The 12,182-nt window shown below is 37.6% G+C and overlaps 1 protein-coding gene and 1 long non-coding RNA gene across 9 annotated transcripts in view; one reads left to right on the top strand and one right to left on the bottom strand.

The window, feature by feature from the left end:
- ESR1 (estrogen receptor 1) overlaps window positions 1-12,182 on the bottom strand; it is a 188,778-nt gene that overhangs the window by 113,028 nt on the left and 63,568 nt on the right. The window lies entirely within an intron of this gene.
- The window catches only part of LOC308193383, a 46,557-nt gene that overhangs the window by 131 nt on the left and 34,244 nt on the right, over window positions 1-12,182 (top strand). The window lies entirely within an intron of this gene.

Genomic DNA, 12,182 nt, shown 5'->3' with positions numbered 1-12,182 from the left:
GATTTCATTTTGTGCTTTAGTAATACGTAGAAGAAGCATTGTCTCATATTATACTGCATAATCTAGGAATTAATGTGAATCTATCTGCCTTAAGGAGTACTCACTTCTTATGTGTGTTACAAAATGGACTTTAAATTTTTATTTAAACCATTATCTGATGTGTATGCTATTTTAGAAATACTACATTGACATGTAATAAAATTCTACAGCATAATAGCTGGGCAGAAGATGGAAGATAGAAGAGTGCACACGCTGAGTTGACTTCTGAGTGTGTCCTGTGCAACCTTAGTGCTCTTTACATGCAGTTTTTTAAAATGTCATTAATTATTTTAGGAGTGTTGTGTGTTTTCAGGGAGACAAATATCTAAAATTTCCGCCATATGCAAACAACACTGAAACACACTTTAGGGTTAAGCAAAAGCAGCTGCTCTTTAATGTCTGCTCTACACCATTTAACCTGAGACCTTATGACCATTTTTCCACAGGCCAGTGTGGAAAGTTTCAGACAGTTTCAGAGCTCAGGAATAGATGGCTGCGGATTCCCTGTAGTACATAGGCTGGTACACATCTCAGAAGAAAAATGCAAGTGCCACCAACAAGGTCTTATGGGTGGGCTAAAAATCCCTGTGATAGCATCTTGTACTGTTTGCGTCAATTTTTTTCTTTGGGGATGATCAAGGGGGCAAGAAAGGGCAAAGACTGGGAGGGAGGTGGGCCTAGTTAATCAAACAAAATTCTAGGAAGAAGGTGAATTTTTGATTTATCCATATTGCATAATATTTTATTATTATTATTATTATGCATACTATTTAGGCATTAAAAAAAAAAGTCAAAATAGTATTTAGACTTTATAAAATAAAATCCATGAATGCAACAGATTATCAAAAGTGTTTATTTTCCTTGTCCTGTATGGTGATGACTACCCTACTTGCCCCAAACTAACATATAGAGCTTCATCCTGCTTTAGAGATGTCATTGAATGTGTCTGCTTGTGGGCTTGTCCAAAGAAAGAGATCTAGGTTCCTAAAACCCAGTCTTTTTGCCTAAAGGCCAGGACTTACTCCACCACCCAGTTAATCACTGTGATCTGTTAGATGTCAAGTTTTATCCATTTTGAACACAATGTGGAAATACATACAGGATATAGCAAAAAGATTTGGTGGTACTTTTCACCAGTGGATGCAAACAGCCTAATCAAAAACTTGGTTACATTAAATTCCATTTCATATATGCCTTTATATACTTCATGTATGCCTTCATAGAGAAGTGCTTGACTTATACACTGGGTATGTAAAAATAATAATAATAATAATAATAATAATAATAAAACCACATGTAGTAACTATAGAGTAAATAAAAACACAAATTTCCTGCAGCATCTTCATTTCCAGTGCTAGGCAGAAATGTTCAAAAAACACCAAGTCAATGGGAAATGTACCTTTTAAGATTTGATAATTTCTCCACTAAGCTGTATTCAGCTGCAGCCCTATGTATTTCTTTCACTTTAATTAAAGGCCTAATATTGTTTCAGGGATACAGCGCACGTTTACAGGAGAAAGTCATCTATCCAAGCCTTCCTCACACCCCTATAAAATACTGAGGGAAACTGGTTCTGCAGACCAAGTTGCTAAGACAAGTTGCTAAATTTACATCAGGTATAGATTGTTTTTGGGGGTATGACTGAAATTTGGGGATATACAATTAAAATTAATGCTGGTTTTGAGCCATACATGATATGTACACATTTGTTAGAACAGGGAGAAAACAGGAAGGAAAAACAGAACAGCAATTAATGAATACTGAAAAATCAGGAGGGGACAGTCCACAGTAACTGAGAAGCACTACAGACATTGGCTAGAAAGTTCAAAGCAGAAATTGCTTCTTCACATGCGGTGTTTTTTAGTGAGATTGAGACAAAAGATGAGTTTCTGGATCAATGAAGATTTAGGCACTCTTTCTCATGGAAATTAGAAATAAATTGATTACGTGAAAGTGACTGATTAAATCCTGTGTTCCCCTTTTAATATCTTAGCCTATTTTCCTTTTCTAGTTATATAAAATTTCCAGTGCCCAACTCCTATTTTGCAGACTGAGGTTTTCACCCTAAATAACAGAAAACATGAGCATATTTTCTCTTCAAATCTGGGAAATATCTTATGTCGAAAACAAGAGAATTAGCCTCCTTCCACTGATGGCAAATGAAGTGGCACAAGCCACTCAGAAACAGAAAAAGAAAGGATAATAAAATTTATAGAAAATATAACTTATCTAAATAACTAAAAGAAGGTTTGGGGATTTCCAGTGCCATGATTCATTTTCTATTAACTAAAAGTCCTCAATGCCAATTAGGGTATGGTAATAGAAAAAGTTCAATTTATAGGAGAAAAAAAAAGAAAGAAAAAAAAAAAAAAGAAATTGAGGAAGAAACAGCCTGAACAGAACAGATTCTTGATTCCGGAAAAGATAAAATAGCAATTTGAAGGAAAAGGAAATGAAAGTAAAAACCATATATGAAAACGATTCAAATTATAGGAATCTGTAACGATAGCAAAACTCCTAATCCTATACTGGGTGTTTTTTTCAGTGCTAGTTTTAGTACGTATTCCAACAGAAAGTGGTAAACTCAGAACTGAGAAGATATACTATAAATTTTCCATAAACCTGCTGACAGTGAGAGACCATAAACTTCATTGCTTTGGTTCCACAACTATAAAGATAGAAGCTTTTTTTAGCTGCTGCAATTAAAGAAGAATCTATTGCACATAACAGGAGGAACATTATGTTTTTCCAAGATTCCACTGTAGCATTACAGAGAAATTATGTTGAGTTTAGTCCAGTGAGGAAACTCCTCAAGATACACAGCTGGAGAACAGCACCATCTACCCCACTGCTTTACAAATCTTCTCTGAAAATAAATAAATAAATAAATAAAATAAAGCCCTTGATACCACTAGGCAAAGCATGAGGTATGCTGAAAAATTCCTTAGGCTCTTAGTAGAGATAAGCTCTTCAATCTCTTATTGTTAGTTCATAACATTTAAAATTTTTATAAGCTGATTTGAAGACGTATACGTATTTTCCCCGGCCCCCAAATAATTTACCAAAACCATCTATGGCATGAAAAGGCTGGACCAAAGATTTTTAATTCTGCTTTTACATTTTATGTTTGTTTTACAATTACAAGGGGAGTTTCTGCTTTCACATGTCAAATGCATTTAGGGAGTTTGATAGCATTTGCTCAAAATATTTATTGTTCCAAACAAGAAACAGTGGAATACAATTATTCCACATGTTTATTAATTTACATCGTTTAGATATACCTTCAGTTTTATCTATACACTGACAGAGAAGATCTTTTATATATTTTATCTGAAAATTATCTGTGCAAGCAAAAGAAAAACTAGGCTGGGATGTCAGGGTAGGTTTTTGGTAAAGTATTCTAATGCTTTTTCATTTTAAGAGTGCTTACAGCTATTTATGATGTGATCAGATTTCTGCCATTCAGGTGGAAATCTTACACGTCAGGGATGAGCTCAGAAAGAATGTCTTGGAAGTATGTGAGCCAATTGGACAGAAATGTTTTGCTTTTCCCATCTTAAAGCTTTCTAGAAAATCTTTTTTCTTGAAATGAGATGCCCTTTTTTTTGCTATAGGTTTTATGAGCAGGAACTTTGAATCTGGAAAGGACCTGAAACTGTCACAAAAATGCCTTTTGCTGTTCCTCTGAAACTCCACCCACTTTTGGCCAATTTTTAAACCTTTGAAATTTTGCAAGATTTTTAAAAGTTAATATTTCTAAAAAACTCTCCTGACTGAACATGCTCTTTTCTCTCTCAGCTCCTAGTCCTGACTGGACTGGGCATGAAACTTCCCAAAACAGTGACTGACACACTACCATCCAGATGAGAGTACAAAAAGTTTTCCCCTTTCATTACTGTTCTGGGGCAGAGTAAGAGTCCAGACTTGAGTGCAGATTATTGTGTCAGTTATAACTCTAAATTTCAGTTCCCGGATTTGCAGACTGTATTTCCTGACACCAAAATGGGATACCATCTTCCTTTTCAATTCAGCATTAGAAAACAGTCTGTAGAAATGAACCCTTTCCTAAAGGAGTAGAAAATATGCTGTAATATAACTAGCTTGTGAATTTCTTCAGTGTTTTTTGTGCCTACAAAAGATGGGAGAGGATAACACAACAATTATGCCCAAGCCATACAGGATAAATGACTTACTACATACATAAAATGGGCCAAAATACCTGAGTACTCTGGACAAACTCAAAAGATATTAGCAAATACTAACGTTTCAAAGGGTTAGCAGATGTTTTCATGCAGGCTGGAAAAAAAGAAAGCAGAGGGTGAAGAGGGGAGGCAAGAAAAAGGAAGAAAAAAGACATCTCTCTGCTTTCCTAAGCAAAACGTTAACCACTTGTGAACGAGATGTTCATTGGCAAACATGTAGCACTACAATATCATGATTTAATATTAAAGAATATACCTTGCTTAATCACAAATGTGGCATCATAACATACCTTTCCTCATAGATCTCGCTTCATTTTAAAAACTGAATGAGATCTGAAAAGCAAAGCTGGAGCTTAGTATCCCATGTTCACATTAATTTATTGTGCTTATTTCAAAGACAAATCAATCTGAGTGACTGATCACCATGAGTTAGTATTTTGAAAGGAGTCTACCAAGAAAATTTTCATAGAATTATGAAATGGCTTGAGTTGGAAGGGACCTTAAAGATCATCTAGTTCCAGCCCCCTGCCATAAGCAGGGACACCTCCCACTAGACCAGGTTGCTCAAAGCCCCATCCAACCTGGCCTTGAACGCTTCCGGGGAGTGGGCATCCACAGCTTCTTTGGGAAACCTGTTCTACTGCCTCACCACCCTCTGAACAAAGAATTTTCTCCTAATATCTAATCTAAGTCTCCCCTCTTTTAGTTTAAAAATGTTCCCCCTTGTCCTATCGCTATCTCTCCATGTAAAAAGTCATTCTCTTTTTTAAAAGCCCCTTTTAAGTACTGAAAGGCTGCAGTGAGGTTGTCTTCAGAGCTTTCTCTTCTGGCTGAACATCCCCAGCTCTCTCAGCCTTTGTTCATAGGAGAGGTGCTCCAGGCCTCCAATCATCTTCATGGCCCTCCTCTGGACCCAGAGTAGACCCACATCCTTCTTGTGCTGGGGGCCCCAGACCTGGATGCAGCACTCCAAATGAGGCTTCAAAGGGCAGAGCAGAGGGAGGCAATCCCCTTCCCTTGACCTGCTGGCCACTCCTCTTTTGATGCAGCCCAGGATGCAGTTGGTCTTTTGGGCTGCAAGTGCACACTACTGGCTTATGTCAAGCTTTTCATCCACTTGAACTCTCAAGTCTTTCTCTGCAGGGCTGCTCTCAATGAGTTCTTCACCCAGTCTGTACTCATGTCTGGAATTCCTTGACTCAGGTGCATCATGTTACACTTGAATTTTTTGAAACTCATTAGGTTCACATAAGCCCACTTCTTGGATGGCATCCCTTCCTTCTCACAGCACCACTCAGCTTGGTGTCATCTGCAAACTTGTTGAGGATGCACTCAATCCTACTGCCTATGTCATTGATAAAGATATTAAACAGCACTGGTCCCAAGACAGACCCCTGAGGGACATCACTTGTCATCAACCTCCACTTGGACATAGAGCCATTGACTGCATCCCTCTGGTCGAACTTTGAAAGTCTTCAGGAGGAAGACAGCTTTGTATTAAGGGTGAGGCATCTTCAAAATGGTGAAGTATTACCATGCCTGGACTCCCAGAGTTAGTCAGAAATGGTTAACCCCATTTATGTGGTGATATTAAGTGTGACTAACAAGTTTTGTTTATGAGATTCAAGGTGTGAAACTGAGCACAAAATTTCAGCATTGGCCAGGTAGGTGCGGAAGACAACTGTAGCTAACTTATTTCTAGTTGCCAGAGGACAATTTGAGGAAAAAAGTTGCTGAAACAAGCTCCTTAAATCTGAGTAAGATACCTTGGAGGAGAGATGTGAGAATATTGTCTGTAGGAAAGATTTTTATCTGAATGAACTCTTAGGAAAATTCAAAAAAGTCTGGTTATAAAAACATGCCAGTTTCCCCAACATGGCAGCTTGAGCTTCATACAAGAATTGACACTTCAGATACGAGTTAAGTGAGTGTCTTAACTAGAAGACAACTTGAAGAAGCCTTACAGATAGCATTATAAATTTGTAACTGTGATATCTGTCTTCCATGTTTGTAAATTCTTAATTTAGTTTAACCTTAAAGTACCCTGAGGTGATTTCAGGGTAAATGGCACACACTACAGTATACCCATGTAATGTCCCTAAAGAAATGTAATTCTTTAAACTGATAAAGTACCTTTGGTATAATACATAGCATCCAAATAATGATCTTCAGATCACTTAACAGATAACAGGTTGTACCTCTGGTGAACTATACATACCAATTTGAACATGAGTAATGCAGGAATCTATGTGGAAGAAACATCTAGATATTCTAGATATAAGAATTAGCCAAAAAACAAACAAAAAAAAAAAAAACAAAAAAAAAAAAAAAACTGAACAGTCTGTAGAGTACAGATAAACACACATCTTCCCCTGCCCTCTTGCCCCCATGCCTTCCCCCAGAGTCTTCCATTGTTTCAGCAGGTTTTTTTAGTGGATGTCAGCTCCATTTACTAATCAGTCATACTTCATAATTAATTAGCCTCACTCACAGTGTTATTTCTCAATACTCATTTTCCTGCTAAATGCATGACATTCTACTAAGGAACAATGGCCTCTCAGATTTCAGGCTTAAACACATATGCCAATACGCCTTTGCAAGTGTACCCATTGGCATGCAAAATATGCATGATGATGTTCTCCTTAGGTAAACTGTCTCAGTTACATCATTTCAAATACTATGCTGTAATTTCTGCCTGAAGGCTATTTTTTTCTTATCTCTTGCTCTAGTTTCAAGTGACACAGCAACAGATACCTATAACAAATACAACTCTATAACTCTATTCTTTCAAAAGATGTTTGCTAATGGGGAAGGGGAAGGGGAAAACAAGTGTTTGCCCATTTTATAATATTCAGATTTAAATAACAGGTCTCAGATTAGGCCTCTTAGTGTGAGAATTCCTGTTACCTTTATTCCCTTTTGGGCCTCCCAGTACAAGAAGAAATTCCAGAGACCCCAAGCATGTGGGTGCCAGGCATAAGAGAACCTGCTTCAGGTAGCAGGACCTGCTCATTCTGCAGAAAGAAAGGTTCAGGGTAAATCTTATTGTTATTTACAACTGCCTGACCAGAGAATACAAAAAAGAGACAGATTCTTCTTGGAGGTACACAGTGACAGGCCAAGAGGCAACATGAGACCAGGTGGTTTGGAAATTCCAAATAGATATTAGGATTTTTTTTTACCATGAAAGTGGTCAAATACTGGAAAACGTTGCTCATAGAGGCTGTGGACTCCCTGTCCTTTGAGTTTGAGACTCAGCTGAACAAGTCCCTGAGCAAACTGATATGAATAGACTTCCCTTTAGCAGCTATTTGGATGAGATGACATTTTATCATCCCTTCCAATTTAAATTGCTGTACGATTCTGTGAATCTAATACACAGATCTGCAACAAAATATTCAAACAGAAGACATTAATAGGTTAATTGATTATCTGTTTCTTTCCTGTTCTCCACAGAAGCCTAATTTCAATATCCCATGTCATGGTTTCATCTCTGCTGCACTTTCATCAAGATAAGTTACCTGTCTTTTTCAATTGGCTTGTGATTCTCCCTAAATTAGATAGGAACTAAGAAGGTTCAAGGGGCAAAGACACCCTTCCCTTCAATTCATCTATTTGCTGGCCTGATCAATGTCTTAAGAGTCTCAGTTCCCTGGCTGAGACTCTATAATAATGAGAGTTAAGAAATATAAGGGATCTATTGTCCTCTCCTTACCTTCTCAGCATCCCTGTAAAATGCTCCCATTCAGACCCAAAATGCCTTTGTAGCCCACTGTCACAATAATGGATCAGCCTGTTCTCAGAAGTCAATAGCATATATATGTTTGCACACCCACCAAATCTGAGGTGCTACATGGTTGGCGGGCTCTTGTGGCTTGCACAAAATAAAGCCTGCTGCCTCTTTTGATGGAGATGACTGCCTTCATCAAAAGGGTCAATCTGAAGCATCATTCTGCATGTCTAGTTTTAGTCTGGCAATGTTTTCCTGTACATACACATGATGGTGTGGACATGTACCAAAGTGACCGGAGTGTCCAAGTGTTTAGAAGATAGAGCTTAACCCCAAGCCAGAAGATGGTATAGAATCAAACTAATGGCATGGCCCAGTTCCTTCAATCTATTTCTTTCTAGTAACAGTATTCAAAGATATCATGTTTTGTTTTAACACCTCACACATTCACATTTCTTTGCTGGCAGCTGGTCCTTCAACAGAAAGTTCCTTGTGGTGAGGCTAGCCCTACTACCCCATGAGATTATATTTCCTGTGACTGAGGCCAAGGTAACTCTTGGCAAAATAATTCAGCTTCAGCAACCCATTCTTGTCTACAGGAATATTTGGCTTCAGTAAATGGTAGCAGAAGTCACTCATTTTCTGTTTGTCTTCAGAGAATTGGTTTTGCTTCGGATATGCCACTAAATATTGCTAATCTTTCTTCTCTGCTATTACAAGCATGGCTACATATACATATGAATAATCTGTAACCTGAACATCAAATCCTCCAGTGTACCTTGTCTTCTCTCTACCCAATTGCAGATTATCACAGAGGCACTGGACTGTTGCCACTGCCATGCAAGGAAGATATCTCAGTTTTATTCCCTGCCTGTCCTCATAAACTTCAAATCCAAATGGAAATATCCACAGGTTTATTAGTTGTTGAACTAATTAGTGCTGCTACACACTTTCCTGTATTTTCTCCATGATGTCAAGAACTGGCTTGTTACTGTCACCACCAGTTCAGCAACAACTACAGACACATCTGATTGACTCATTGTTGCTACTGGTCATCCATCTAGTACATTGTCTAGAAAAGCAGTCTGTCAGCAGCTGTTCATTAAAAATGGTTGTGTCCAGCAGGAAAGGTACTGACTACAGTCGTCTTGTGTAGACTCCAAGTGAAATAGCAAATTTGATATTCTAGATAGGAGAAGGATGATAGATGTTGTAGAAAAATATGCCATGAGTTAACAATTCATCAATTCTGCTGTTCATTAAAAATGGTTGTGTCCAGCAGGAAAGGTACTGACTACAGTCGTCTTGTGTAGACTCCAAGTGAAATAGCAAATTTGATATTCTAGATAGGAGAAGGATGATAGATGTTGTAGAAAAATATGCCATGAGTTAACAATTCATCAATTCTTTGTAAATGGGAGCTGTATCTTCTGTCCTCCTTTGATTGATAGTTGTTTTTTAAATAACAAAATATTTCTTTATTCTAACAAAAAATCAACCCATCTAGAAGAGAAGTTTCAGTAAGAGGTTCCCTCGGATTATATGTTTCCTTTTAAGTAGCAGAAATGTACTATATATTTCAAAAGATGTATTTTTGGAGGTAATTAACAGCTTCTTCCATAACAATTATACTACAGATATGCAGGCCCAGAAAGATCTTGAAATTAATTGTTATATTTCTGATACTTTCAGATTTTTAAATTAAAAAAAAAAAAAAAAAAAGAAGTGTTAGAGATTGTATTAAATATATAATCCAAAATAGGGTTGCACTATATCTTCCATGATATTATGAATCAGTCACTGTCTTCAGTGGAACTGATCATGATGAGGTAAGATAAAAATGAGTTTAAGTGCTTTGCTGGATCAGGGCCTAAGTCTCTGATCCTCATATATCATCTCCAACCATCAGAGAAGTCCAAAACTAACAGCCATAGAGGCTATATCTCATTCTTTGGGAATAACTTGCAAACTTTCCAAAATTCTGTTTCTGTGATATAAGGTATACTCCTTAGTCCAGAGAAGAAGTCCAGTTTTAAAACTGACTTAACAAGTCTACAAGCACAGTCAATGCAATCTGAACCAAAAAGTGATTCAAAATATTCAGTTCTACAGTGATTATTTTTTGTACCTGGGAGCACCTAAGATCACCATCAGAAGGTTCTTGTTGTGCCAGTTATACATACACTTAAAGAATGTTTACTTAATAGTGTAGATTTAAATATCCAGCTTTATGCCAGTGACTGAAAATAGCACCCTAAAAAAGCTTTGCCATTTCTTCAGAGAATTCAAATAGACCTGTATCTCCTGCTTCTATTAAATGGTTACATTTATTCAATAAAACTGAGATCTGCTTTATAAACTCAAAATATAAACTCTTCTGACCAAGATATCAAACAATTCAACTGCAAATACAAGAAACTTATACAGAACTAATGAATTACCAATAACAATTTGTTCAAAGGACCAGGGTATTACAAGGAAGGCAATTACAAAGGGCACTCAAACTGGACGCGGTCCTGTGCATATTGCTTAAGCAGGGGAGTTGGACCAGATGACCTCCAGAGATCCCAGCCAACCTCAACCAGTCTGTGAAACTAGCCATTATGTCACTGAAGCATCAATATGTTACAACTGTTGAAAACTTCATTCCCTGCCAAAACAGTAGGGATAATGAGCAACAACAAAATCATTCAACTTCAGTGTGCTCTAACCAGCATCAAACAGAAAATGGCATCACATTTATCTGCAGTATGCTGTCTCAAGGAGATGAGAAACAAACCCCCACCCATACCCCACCCCATCCCCCTCCCCCCCCAAAAAAAAGAAAAGAAAAACAGACTATGAAAAAGAACTAGGCTTCTGGTTAGTGAAAGCTTTCAAAGTCACTTCTATGCTTCTTTAAAAAGGCAAAAATGCATTGTCATCTGTCAAGCGGAACAAATAGGACCTTAGTGATTCAGTAACAGTTGCACTCTCTTGGCAGATATTAGCTTGTTTAAGGCAGGGAAGATCAAAGGACACAACTGAATGCCAACATTGGGGGGGAGAAAAAAGGTCAAAGTTATTTATTATTTCAGCATACCCCTATCTTTATTTGTTCTACTACCACTTTCATTGTTTTGTGCAACAAGATGGAGGTCTTCCTGAAACAGAGCAGTCAATAATTTAATGCAATGGTTCTTTTTGCAATCCAGGCTCACCCTATAAGTTCAGAAACCCATCAGAGCAATAGTTTTCCCATTCCTAATAGTATGTGAAATACACAGTCCCACATAGTCGTTTAGTACAACAGTCTACAAAACATAGAAGCAACTATTATCTATTAGCAATGACTTAGAGAAAGGGTTATAATGAACAGGAATCATCGGCATTGGAGAAATCTAACAAAAATATTGATATTTGATTTGAAAAAAATAGAAAATCCAGGGTTAGTTTTATCTGGCTGGTATTTTCCATGATAGTGATCTTACATCTGAGAAACCTTCAAAAGCTGCCAACGCTACTGTCACAGACATCTTGCAGCTATGGTAAATTAATTTAAATGTTAAAGTTTTTGTTTGGTTGTTTTTTTCAGTTTGTTTTGTTTTGTCTAGGAAAACATCAAGAAATTGCAGCTCTTATTATGTAACTATGTGATAGGGTTATTTCTAATATTTCCTAAATGATGTAATCAAATAATCAAAACCTCAACAATACATCATTCACACAACCTCCTTCCTACCACACTTTGAGTAGGATAGGTATGCTTAGAAAGGCCTCATCACAGAAAAAGAAAATACTTGGTAGTGTTGGCAGCCTCTGCTGTTGATTTTCCATCCCAGAGTACAAACAGTCCTGACATCATCGGAGCTGCATGGACTGGTGACACATTACAGCTCAGACCCAACATTGTGACACTGCAGGTGGCACCACAAAGGCTGCAGCCACTGCAAGGAGGTTAGCACATGGACACCAGTGTCAGCCAATCTCATTGGGGATGGCTGGCAAAGACAAGGTGTCAGTGAAGATGCTGAAGGCATTTTCCTCATGGAAATACTCATTTTGTAAGCTAGAGGTGGATGAAACTACAGGCTGCTTTGACTCTATTGAAAATAGAACATACCTGCAGATGCTCTCAGGCACTGGAAAGCAGTTGTTAACTGTTGGAATATTCCCTGGAGTAAGTTTGGCATGTGCCAAATAGCACTACTCCAAACAATCTCCAGGCATGG

This window comes from Anser brachyrhynchus (genome assembly GCF_964034855.1).
Source record: "Anser brachyrhynchus genome assembly, chromosome: 3".
In the NCBI taxonomy this organism is placed as follows: Eukaryota; Metazoa; Chordata; class Aves; order Anseriformes; family Anatidae; genus Anser; species Anser brachyrhynchus.
Note: the sequence above shows the minus strand (reverse complement) of the source record. Positions and strands in the feature narration are given on the sequence as shown.